This window comes from Pogona vitticeps, chromosome 1 (assembly GCF_051106095.1).
Source record: "Pogona vitticeps strain Pit_001003342236 chromosome 1, PviZW2.1, whole genome shotgun sequence".
Taxonomy (NCBI): Eukaryota; Metazoa; Chordata; class Lepidosauria; order Squamata; family Agamidae; genus Pogona; species Pogona vitticeps.
In genome coordinates this window covers 53,041,927-53,054,378 of record NC_135783.1, presented here as the reverse complement: position 1 = coordinate 53,054,378, position 12,452 = coordinate 53,041,927, and positions in this window count along the sequence as shown.

The window sequence follows — 12,452 nt, the reverse complement described above, 5'->3', positions numbered from 1 at the left end:
GGCTTTACTCACTTCATATAGTTGACTCATCTTGGTTATGTATGGCTAGGTATTTCAGGTAAGGTTAAGTGGGAGCAATAGAAAGTTAGGACAGTATATTTATATTGCCCCAAATTCTATTACTGGCATATGGTGTGAGGAACCTTTTGTAAATTTATATAGGACAATAATTGGTTAGCTAAAGCTGTACAGTATTTGTTTAACAGAAAAATCTGATTCTCTATATATAGCACAGTCTTTTGAGTCACTGCCTCCCTCGTGCTTCAAAATGTATGTGTGTTGTACCTAGGTGGATGCTAATCAGTTACAGCCAACGATGGAAGCTACTGCTATTTAAGCCTTTTTCACTAAGGGAAGTCCTAAGGTCTAATTAGGTGTACATTTGGATTTTGTGAGTGTACTGGTTTCACATACTGCTAAATATCTAATAAAGGGCTGTTAACTGCAATCAAAGAATTTTTTAAAAATTGTCGTTTTAGTTCTGCAGTGTAAGAATGAGACAATTCAGAGTCATTAATATTTATGATTGATCTAACCTTAGCTGCTGATGATGGAGGAAATTACTCTTTAAAACCATAAGCCAAGCTTGTGATTTCTGAAAGCAGCAAGCAAAAATAAAATGTTCCTGAGAAAGTGCATGAAGTCTTCTGATTACTGCAATTAATAATAGACCTAGATCATGTGCTCTGAATAAACGATTCTTGATTTTTGTGTATCATATCTAGCCAATGGGTCTGCAAAAGAAACTGGTTCCCAACATTATGGAAAGCAACTTTTTCTGAGAAAGTCATTTGTATGTTTACAGGCATTATGTTATTATAGTTTTCATTTATGGTAAATTTATGTACAGAAAAAGTTGAAGTACTGTTGAGAACAAATATGAATACACAAAAATAACTCCATAGCAGAATAGATAATAATCACATTAGTCTATTTATTCCACAAAAAGTATTTCTGCATCCCACTAGTGGTACAAATAGTACTGACTGAGAACCACTGCTCTTTATGACAACAACTGACTAATTTTTTAAGAATGTCAAACTCTATCCTTTTCAGTTCTGTTTAAGAAATTACAATTGAGATCTGCAACAAAAGATTGCAGTTCATCCTTCCTCCTAACCAAGCAATGTTTGGAGTTTTATACATCCTTTCCCCCAGCAGGGCATTCCATTGTCTTGCCCACACCACATTCCCCTCTACTTTTCCAACTGTCACTACATTCTGCAAACTCAGCATACTTAGTGGGCCATTTCCATGCCCTCCATCTTTTTGATAGAATTGATTTTGTTTGATGGGACCCCTACAAACCTCTCTGTTTCTTGGTGGTTCTGCTGAGGGTGCGATCACATGAGCCAAAAGAACCTTAGTTATATCGATGTTTTTAAAGTCAGTCTTTCCCTACCTTCTTTCCCTGGGTAGCTCCTGCCCTTGCAACACTGTGAATGTCCCCACAAATATATATACCACATGATGAAGAATATAGGACAAAGCTTCTGGAATGCAACAATAGGAAATAGCAAGCATCATCAGAGAATTTGGCCTAGGAGTTACAAGCAAAGAGGAAGAGCAATTCATAAACGTCTGTGCTGCCAACAGTTTTTTAAATTAAAAATAAACACATCAGGCAACCAAACAGGCAATTGTATCATGGACATCACCAAACATCCAGCAGAGAAATAAAACACTGTATAATTGGAAGCAGAAAATTGATAAGCTCTAGTATCTCTATAAAAACACAATAAAGAGAACATTGGAATATAGGCCATGAATAGACCACTGTTAATACAGAAAATTAATGCTGAAGAAAAGCAAGAAAACAACCGTAGTGCCAAAACATGATTTAAATAAAATTTGTGAAGGATTTAAAGACCATGTAAAGAATAGATTTACATAACTAAACTCAGTTGACCAAGGATGAGAAGAACTTTGGACTGAAACCAGAGATAGTGTTAGAAATGAATTCAAAAGTGCTATTCCTATAGCCATACGTAGACAAAAGACTCAGTAAATGGCTGATAACATTCTTTAAATTGCTCATAGCAGATGAGAAGAAAAAGTAAAAAATGACAGAAATGGGATCAGGTGCCCAAGTGCAACTTTTAATCAACATATATGTAGTGAAAAAGAGATGTATTATACGAATATCTGCAAAGAAAGAGAAGTGGAAAACAAAGGAAAAAAATATCCACCATAACAGTTAAGAAGTCAAAGGGAAATTGTTTCTAATAATCTATTGCCTCCAGGTTCTCTGTGGAAACACTATGTTTGTGACTAGTGGCTGTGGATATCCTCACCTCTCAGTGCTCTTGTGAGTACCAACTTCTTATATACAGTACTTTTTAAAGAGAAAAGCTGTGGCTGCTGAGTGCAAGTCCTACCTCAGCTCAGAGATCATTTGGGATGGTTTGCTGCTCTGTCTCCAAAATGGCTGCTCCTGTCCAAAACCTTCCTGAAATCACACCTATTTGAGGCAGTAAGGCTTGGAAAGGAACAAAATGACTATACAAACATTTAGCCCGCCATTTGGTCTGCTTGAGGGATGGGCTAGTTCACTCCTAAAGACAGTGATCAGATGACGTCTTTGCTGGAGCAAACCAGCACACCCCTAGAGTGGTCTTTCCCACACCTCTCTGGCCCCTGTCAAGGGCATCAATTTTTTTTTGGTGCAGTTATAATCACTCTGGTTTGGGTTGTTTCCAGCATGCATGATAGCTAAAAACAATCCAAAACGAGGCTTCCTCTTTCAATTTGTCAATATCAAGAAGTGGATTAAGAAAAGAGCTACTTTAGGATAACCACAAATTAAGAATACTTCCTTGTTTCCCTGGAGGGGCAGAGGAAGTGAAAAAAAAGTTTTAAATTCATTAGGGCAGTGCATATGTACTGCATCATTTTTTTAAAAAAAAAGCCAAAGTGGGAGGGGACAAGGAGGAGATTTTTCTTTGCTTTTTTTTCTTAAACATATGGTTGAGAACCTCCTTGATTCAGGTGTGGGCAGGATTCCAACCAGACTTTGAAAAGGATAGGGGGGAAAATCCCCCTCTTTGCCACCGCCTGTCTCCTCCTGCTTTGGCAGACCACAGAGGACCAGATAGGGTTACTCGAGGTTCATTTGCCATTTGGATGCAAGGATCACACAAAACAGCGTACGGTACTTCATAGCAACCCTGTTTAACCCATTCCAGCTTGCTCATTTGAGACTCTGCAGACAAGTCGTCAACCTCCCTTAAATTGTATAATTCTTATTAACAGTCACTGTTTTCACTGAATGTAAACGAGACACTATGTGGTTTGCCTGAATAGTAGTGTAGAAAAAGAAATGCACAAGTCTCCACTGGCAATCTCAGCAGTGCCCTCTCCAACACTATTCTGCTTCACCTAGCATTCCAATTCCTCATATGATGGCTTGTACAGAACTTCCTAGCTCCTTCTGAGCCTGGGGATGAGTTATAAAGCAAAGGTCATCTTAAGAGAGTAGGACAAACACAGTCCAAAGTGCTGATAAAAAATGCCAACGAAAATAACTCCACAGTGCCATCTAGCCGTTTTTCATTGCAAAGCATATTTCATCCTCCAGATCCCTGAACCAATAACATTTCTCTGACTGTGTGTGCTTCAGAGATGGACATTTCTACATGAGTGAGTTTGCCACAGTTTGTATGCCCCCCAAATGCAGGCTCTATCACTACATAGTCTTGATTACAACATCCAAGTTTCATAATATCAAACCTTATTATCTTCCCTACTAACAATATGATTTGAAATAAAACAAACCTTTATACAGAACTAAAGGGGTGGGGGAGAGAACAACCCAATTCTACTCACTTCTAGTCCCATTGCAATGAGAGGTAATGACAACTGAACTACCAGAAATAATATTAAAATGCTTACAGACTGACATTAAAAGAGCAGGAAAAGAACTTGAGTAGAGAGGCATGGCTCGCTTCAAAATTCTGAGGCAAAGAGGGAATAATTGGCTGTTTCCAGATTGTACTACAGAGACTTTCAAGACTGCAGTGCAGAGCATTCTCCCAAGGAAGCTGTGCAGGTAAAGTTTATGCATAAAAAGACAGATAAAATTTAAATCGCTTTCTCCTTTAGTCTGTGAGACAAACTACTGTAGATTGCTTAAGGTGATATCTATGGCATTCCTAGTACCGTACAAGTATGAAAACTGGACCATGAGGAAAGTTGACAAGTAAAAGATTAAATAATTTAAAATATAGTATTGGATGAGAGCTTTATGGATACCATGAGCCACTAAACAGACAAATAAGTAGGTGCTAGATTAAATCAAGACTGAATAGTGCTTGAAGCAAAACAAACAAACAAACAAACAAACACTGCCAGTCTCACAAGAATGCTTTGAGAAATGTAAAGCAGGAGAAAAATACCAAGTAATGAGATGGATTGATTCAATCAAGGAAGCCAGGGCCTTCAGTCTGAGAGAGCTGAGACGGGCTGTTAAAAATTAAACCCTCTGGACACTGTTAATTGACAGTCATTACAAATCAGAAGTGCCATGACAGTATATAACAATAGCAGCTCAAGAAAGGCTTCTTCAGTATGAACCATCTGGTGATTCAGAGGGCATTTCTCATCATTACTATCTGCTGTTTCTAAAATGTGAGCAATGTTTACACCTCAATTAATGAGTAGGCATAATACCTTTCATGTTTATTAAGTTGATGGCACATAAAAGCAACAATGGTCAAATATTTTTATAACATTTTCAATAAATACTCAACTATCGCACACACTATGCCAGAACACAGACATAGTTCTGACTCCTGTCCTCTGAAGTTGCCGGCCACAGAGCCTGGTGAATGTTAGGATGGAAAACCTCCAGAACACAGCCAAACAGCCTGAAAACCCTACAACTATTTTAATAGTTTTTTATTTTTTTATTTTTATTAGAACAAAAAAAATTGTTGTCAAGTTAGATATGTAAGCTAAAATTTATCATTTTAAATGTTAGCATTGCAACACAAGAGAACTTTCCTCTTCTCCTACTACTGGCCTTTCAAGGGATTTCCTAACACCTAAGAACTGGTTTGGGGGCAAAGGAAGGGGGATTGCCCTCTTTGGTGTTCTGCTAATGGATGTAGTTCCACTAGTGGAAGATCCCACTGGCTGCTAGGTGAGATTTTTATAAATGTAGTAGATGATAAAGATAACATCAACTGGTTGTTGTGGGTTTTCCAGGCTGTTTGCCCATGTTTTTAAGATTTTTCACCAATCTCTGTGGCCGGCATCTTCAGAGGACAGGTGTCAGAACTCTATCTGTACTCTGTTGCAGTTTATTGGATACCTGAGTATTTATAGCTGTGGGATCAGCTTTTGTCCTTTTCAGGAGATTGGGTGATTATGGTGATCAGCATGTTTTTGTTGTTGGTGTATTATTGTGATAAGGGGGAGAGATGATCTGTCACTGTGATTGATGGGTGTTGTTAGCTGATCTTTTGTGTGTAGTGATCACTGGTCCTTGTGGCTGGGTAGATTTCATTGACCTTTTGCAGGCTGTATTTTTCAGTGCTGGGAGCCAGGCTTTGTTGAGCTTTAGACTTTCTTCTTTTTTGTTGAAGCTCTGTTGGTGTTTGTAGATTTCAATGGCTTCCCTGTGCAGTCTAACATAATGATTGCTGGTGTTGTCCAGTACTTTAAAAAGGATAAAAGCTGATCCCACAGATATAAATATTCAACTATCCAACAAACTGCAACAGAGCACAGAGTTCAGACTCCTGTCCTCTGAAGATGCCGGACACAGAGACTGGTGAAATTTTAGGAAAAAAAACCTTAAGAACACACCCAAACAGCCCGGAAAACCCACAACAACCGATTGTGGGTTGTTGTGGGTTTCCGGCCGTGAAAGCGTTTGAGAATACATAACATCAACTGTCCTTATCTCTATGTTTTGTCTTACAACATGAGGACCAGCTACCTGCTCCCCCAATTAATTAATTAATTAAGCCAAAATTAAGAATAACAGTTGCTGCTGAATTGTGCAAATTTGCCAGCAAGGCAATTTGTTAAACACCATCAGCACTTCATTCAGCCTCTGTTCTAAACAGATTACAAATACTGGAAAAGGAGAGGCAGAGAAAAAAAGGGTTTAAAAAGAAAACAAAAAAAATCCTCCATCACACTGAAACTTTTAAACTTGCCTATGGATAAAGAAAACATAGGCAAGAGAATACTTGGCAGTAGATTAAAAAAATTAACATACTGTAATGTTTTGTAATGCGAATTCCTGTATCAACCCACTCATTTCTCACATAGTCATTTGCTTTAATTTGGTGGTGACACCACTGCTTTATACAGGGAGAGAAACAATCTATGGACTGAAATAGCTGCAATTCCACTTTTACAACACCTTGAAGTTCAGCCTAAATTTTCAACACAAATCCGGTTTGCCTGGATTTTTACAGATTATGAGGATGAGAGTAACCCCAGGGATATTCTCCAGGGTGTACCATCCGACTCCCATACCAACAGAGCAGAAGAAGAGACAGAGATCATTGAAAGAGGGTGAAAGCAACTGAAATAAGTACAGAAGCACTAGGGGGTGCTAATTTGGTGGGGGAAAGGGAGGATAGAAAAGAGGGGGAGGAGGGTAAGAGCAGTCTGAAAGAGGAAAAAGGAGAGGTGTGCTGGGCTGAGGAGGATATTCCAGAGAAGAGATAAAACTTAATAGATTTGATATAAGAAGATCCCTGGACAGGGCAATGGGTAGAGTTTAGAGTGCCCAGAGAATATGCTGAGGAATGGAAAAGACAAATCTATAAAAAACCACCCTACTTGGGTAAGACAGAGGAAAGAGACTATGCAGACCTTTGTCGGCAAGGTGATGTCTCTGCTTTTTAAGATGCTGTCTAGGTTTGTCATAACTTTCCTCATAAGACGCAGGTGTCTTTTAATTTCACGGCTGCTGTCACCATCTGAAGTGATCATGCGCCCAAGAAAGTAAAATCTGTCACTGCCTCCATATCTTCCCCTTCTATTTGCCAGGAGGTGATGGGATCAGTGGCCATGATCTTAGTTTTTTTGATGTTGAGCTTCAGACCATTTTTGCGCTCTCCTCTTCCGCCCTCATTAAGAGGTTCTTTAATTCCTCCTCACTTTCTGCCATCAGAGTGGTATCATCTGCATATTGGAGGTTGTTGATATTTCTTCCGGCAATCTTAATTCCGTTTGGGATTCATCCAATCCAGCCTTTCGCATGATGTATTCTCCATATAAGTTAAATAAGCAGGGGGACAATATACAGCCTTGTTCTTTAAGAAGGCCCTCTTAGTCCTTGCTATTCTTTGGAAGTCTGCATTCCATTTTCTGTAACTTTCCCTATTCCCCTTGCATTTGTTTCCCTTCTCTTCTCTGCTATTTGTAAGGCCTCGTTGGACAGCCACTTTGCTTTCTTGCATTTCCTTTTCTTCAGGATGGTTTTTGTTGCTGCTTCCTGTACAATGTTATGAGCCTCCACCCATAGTTCTTCAGGCACTCTGTCCACCACCAAATCGAGTTCCTTAAATCTGTTCTTCACTTCCACTGTGTATTCATAAGGGATTTGATTTAGGTTATACCTCACTAGCCCAATGATGTTTCCTACTTTCTTCAGTTTAAGCTTGGATGTTGCTATAAGAAGCTGATGATCACAGCCATAATCAGCTCCAGGTCTTGTTTTTGCTGACTGTAGAGATCTTCTCCATCTTTGGCTGCAGAGAACATAATCAATCTGATTTCGGTATTGCCCATCTGGTGACTTCCATGTGTAGAGTCACCTCTTGTGTTGTTGGAAAAAATGTTTGGTATGACTAGCTTGTTCTCTTGACAAAACTCTATTAGCTTTTGCCCTGCTTTGTTTTGAACTACAAGGCCAAACCTACCTGTTGTTCCTTTTATCTCTTGACTCCCTACTTTAGCATTCCAGTCCCCTATAATGAGAAGACCATCTTTCTTTGGTGTCAGTTCTAGGAGGTATTGTTAGTCTTCATAAAATTGGTCAATTTCAGCCTCTTCAGCATGGGTGGTTGGTGCCTTGTAACTTGGATTACCGTGATGCTAAAAGGTCTGCCTTGGATTCGTATTGAAATCATTCTATCATTTTTGAGATTGTATCCCAGAACAGCTTTTCCCACTCTTTTGTTAACTATGAGGGCTACTCCATTTCTTCTGTGGGATTCTTGCCCACAGTAGTAGATTTGATAATCGTCTGAATTAAATTTTCCCATTCCCGTCCATTTTAGTTCACTGATGCCCAGGATGTCAATGTTTATTCTTGCCATCTCCTGTTTGACCACCTCCAGCTTCCCAAGGTTCATAGATCTTACATTGCAGGTTCCTATGCAGTATTTTTCTTTACAGCATTGGACTTTCCTTTCACTTCCAGGCACGTCCACAGCTGAGCGTCCTTTCGGCTTTGGCCCAACCACTTCATTAGCTCTGGAGCTACTTGTACTTGTCCTCCACTCTTCCTCAGTAGCATGTTGGATGCCTTCTGACCTGAGGGGCTCATTTTCCAGTGTCATATCTTTTAGCCTTTTGTTTCTGCCCATGAAGTAGCTATTACTTCAAAGTAGATACTATTTATTTTTAGTACACTGAACTTTTCCATATGAAGAGTATACAAAAGGGATCTATGGATAAAGTTGAACTAGGTTTCCGTTTTTGTTTCTGTTCAGAATTGAATGAACAGACTTAATATGAAGCAGCAGTTTACCTGACACTTTACCTACTTTCGTGATGCAAGTACACACTCCCACTTTTGGGGTGTGGGGAACAGGGCTGGCTCAAGATATTTTGCTGTTTCAGCAACAAAAGCCAAGATGGCACCTCCCTCTATTCAAGTATGGAAGCTTTAATTTTACTTCAGTATGGGAAATAAGAGTGACATCCCTGTTGCAGGTGACAGCAGCATGCTAGTTTAGAGGACATAAAGCAAAGCAAAAAGCAAAGCGTGCTGCTTATATACCACCCCATAGTGCTTCAAGCTGGGCAGTTTACAAGTTACTGTAATTATGCAGGCTACACATTCCGACCTGGGAAGGATAGAAGGCTGAATCAACATCCACCCAAAGCAAGAGAAACATGGTGCTTACTCAAGTAACCAAACAAAAAAAACCAACTACTATAACCAACAGATTAACCAACTATGAATTATTCACAGTAACTACATATTCTTAAAGTGCCATACCACTTTAAATGTTCACAAAATTTCAGTCAATACAGAGTCAACACAGTCAATACAAAGTACATGCAATGCAAGCACTGCAATCCACCAGGAAGCCAAGAGATCTTGTTTGAATGTGTCCAACTTGCGTGATCCAATTCTTATGCTTTAAAAGACTCCAATCAAGACTTTAAGTCCCACACTTTTCTTTGTAACAGAATTTCCTTCGATAAAGGCTTAAGTTCCTTTGTAGAAACGTTAGATTGTCCCAGCTAAGCAGGCAACTTGCATGAATACCTGGTTTCAATTCCTTTATCAAAGCTTGGTGAATGATCTAAAACATTAAAAAAAATCAGATCTGTAGTATTTCCAGCATTGTCTTCCTGAGTAGTCAGGCTCTAAATTGTACAGGACTAACTTTTTATTCCATTCATTTCTAACTTTACTGACATATGCAATGATTTCCAGCCATCATTTATAAACTACAATTTTAAACATGCAAGGAATAGTTGGAGCACAGCAAGAATGCCCAATGCACTCAAAGCTGATGGTCCATATATGGTAACTGCAAGGTAGGTATGTATCTGTGTGTATGATAGCTAATATACAGTATTTATGCTCTCTCATACCAATGTGATGGTCAGATAATCAATGAGTAACATGGGGGCCCAGTTACCTTTCCCTAAGAACAGACACGATATAAAGTACACCTGTCCAATACCTTTGCCTATAAGAAACCATATTATGTCCTAACAGTATCTTCATGTCCATAATGCAGGTTTGTGAAACAGAAGTACAAACAGGAGGTGTGCTGTCTCCTTGAGTGAAGATGTTATTGATTACTGCAACTGAAATGAAGGAGCTAATAAACAGGGTGAGAAGTAGAAAGCTCAGGAGACAAACAGCTAGAGGAGGGAGTAGTTTTGGCTGGAAAGAGAGAGGATAAAAAGGAGGGAGGAGCAGAGGAATATTGGGTGGTGGTGGAAGAACGAAGAGAGGAGGAGTGGGTGGAAATTGTTAAAGAAGCCCCTAGGACTGGGGAATGAGTAACTCTGAAGGTACCCAGAAAAGAAGCTCAGAGGGAGTGGAGAGTAACCAGTGAGGAAAACCCTATACTGATGGGAGACTGCTGAGCAAGAGACTCATAAAAAGGAAAAAGAGCAGTTTGCCTGAGAAGTCAATTATTGGGAAAATAGAAGATGCCAGAGTTCCCGTGGGAACAGCCCTAGGGAGACCCAGTTGCCCCCAAGAATCCAGAGAAATCCAGGCAAGAGAGTACGGGAGCCCAATGTGGGATGGGTTTTCCACAAACAATCCCAGTGACTAGTTGGAAGAGGTCCTCTTTGACTGTCATGGAGGACTTGTTAATGCCTGTTGTCAGTTCTGTTCCTGTTAATGGTTCACATTGGGATAATGTTAAGTATTGGAATGATGACGCAGTGCAAAAAGATTGGCATATATGACTCATGTTAACCTGAATAAAACTATTGATATAAAATCTGAGTCTTAGACTGCTGATGTAAGAAGGAAGGCAACCCCTTGCAAGAGAGTGGGCTTACATGAACCTCACAAGGTTACACATCAGGAGACCCAAGTGCTGAGGTGTACCCATTTATTTCAGAAGAATTAATAGCTTCTCACAATCCAGAAACTATGCAGAACATATCATAAAGAATGAAGGATCAAACTCAGATAAAGAAGCAGTGGAAAAATATAAATTTAAGATATGCAGATAATACCATGTTACTGGCGGAAAGCAGCCAGGATCATTGGATCATAGCCAGGATTTCTGATAAAACTGAAAGAACAAAGTGCAAAAGCCAGAGTGCAGTTTTAAGATCAAGAAGACAAAAATCATGGGAACATAAGAACTACACAACTGTAATGACAACAAACTGATTTTTTAGAAGATTTTTTAAAAATTCCTTGTACAAAGAAATTGGAATAAGACAGACATGGAAAAAAGCAATGAAAGAACTAGATAGTATCAGGTGTAAGGATGTGTTATTGGAGGTCAAGATCAAAATGATCCACACTGTTGTGCTCTTTATTACTTTGTGTGGGTGTGAAGAAAGCTGAGAGGGAAAAAAGTTTATTTGTTTGATATATGGTGCTTAAGAAGAGCTTTGTGGACACACCAAACTGCCAGAAAAATGAACAAGTGGGTCCTAGAGCAAATCAATCCTGAACTATCTCTCAAAGCAAAAATGATGAAACAGAAGCTGTCCTACTTTGGGCACATCAGAGAAGGCAAGATTTGCTAGAACAGACAACATTGCTAGAAAAAGTTGAAGGCAGCAGGAAAAAAGGAAGACCAAATATGAGGTGGATTAACTCTGTAAAGGAAGGCACAGACGTGAGTTTGGAGGAGCTGAGCAGGACTGTTGAGGACAAGACATTTTGGAGGTAATTCTTTCATAGAATTGCCATAAACTGGGGCAACTTGGCAGCACAGTACAATCTCTCAATGTAGTGACATATATCCTTCCTCCCCACTCTCAGACAGATGTTTATATATCTACATTTTAATGCATTTTGCAGTGAAATGTCCTGAAAGTGAATGGTAATAATTGTTTTAAAAGTACACTGTAGTGGGATGTCTCCAAAGGATCTTAGGCAATTATTGGAATTTGACATTTGTTCATGGAGTATGGAGCCAACTATATGCCCTCTTAGATGTATTTATTGATAGCATCTATAGCCCACTTTAGGACTGCAAAATGCAGATGGAGACAGCAGCCCTGAAATTAAAAGACGCCTTCTTCTTGGGAGGAAAGCGATGACAAATCTTGACAGCATCTTGAAAAGCAGAGACATCACCTTGCCAACAAAAGTCCGAATAGTCAAAGCTATGGTTTTTCCTGTTGTGATGTATGGAAGTGAGAGCTGGACCATAAAGAAAGCAGACCGACGAAGAATTGATGCCTTTGAATTGTGGTGCTGGAGGAGGCTCTTGAGAATCCCCTGGACTGCAAGGAGAACAAACCTATCAGTTCTAAAGGAAATCAACCCTGAGTGCTCACTGGAAGGACAGATCCTGAAGCTGAGGCTCCAGTACTTTGGCCATCTCATGAGAAGAAAAGAGTCCTTGGAAAAAACCCTGATGTTAGGAAGGTGTGACGGCAAGAGGAGAAGGGGACGACCGAGGATGAGATGGCTGGACAGTGTCTGCGAAGCAACCAACATGAACCTGACACAACTCCGGGAGGCAGTAGAAGACAGGAGGGCCTGGCGTGCTCTGATCCATGGGGTGACGAAGAGTCGGACACGACTAAACGACTAAACA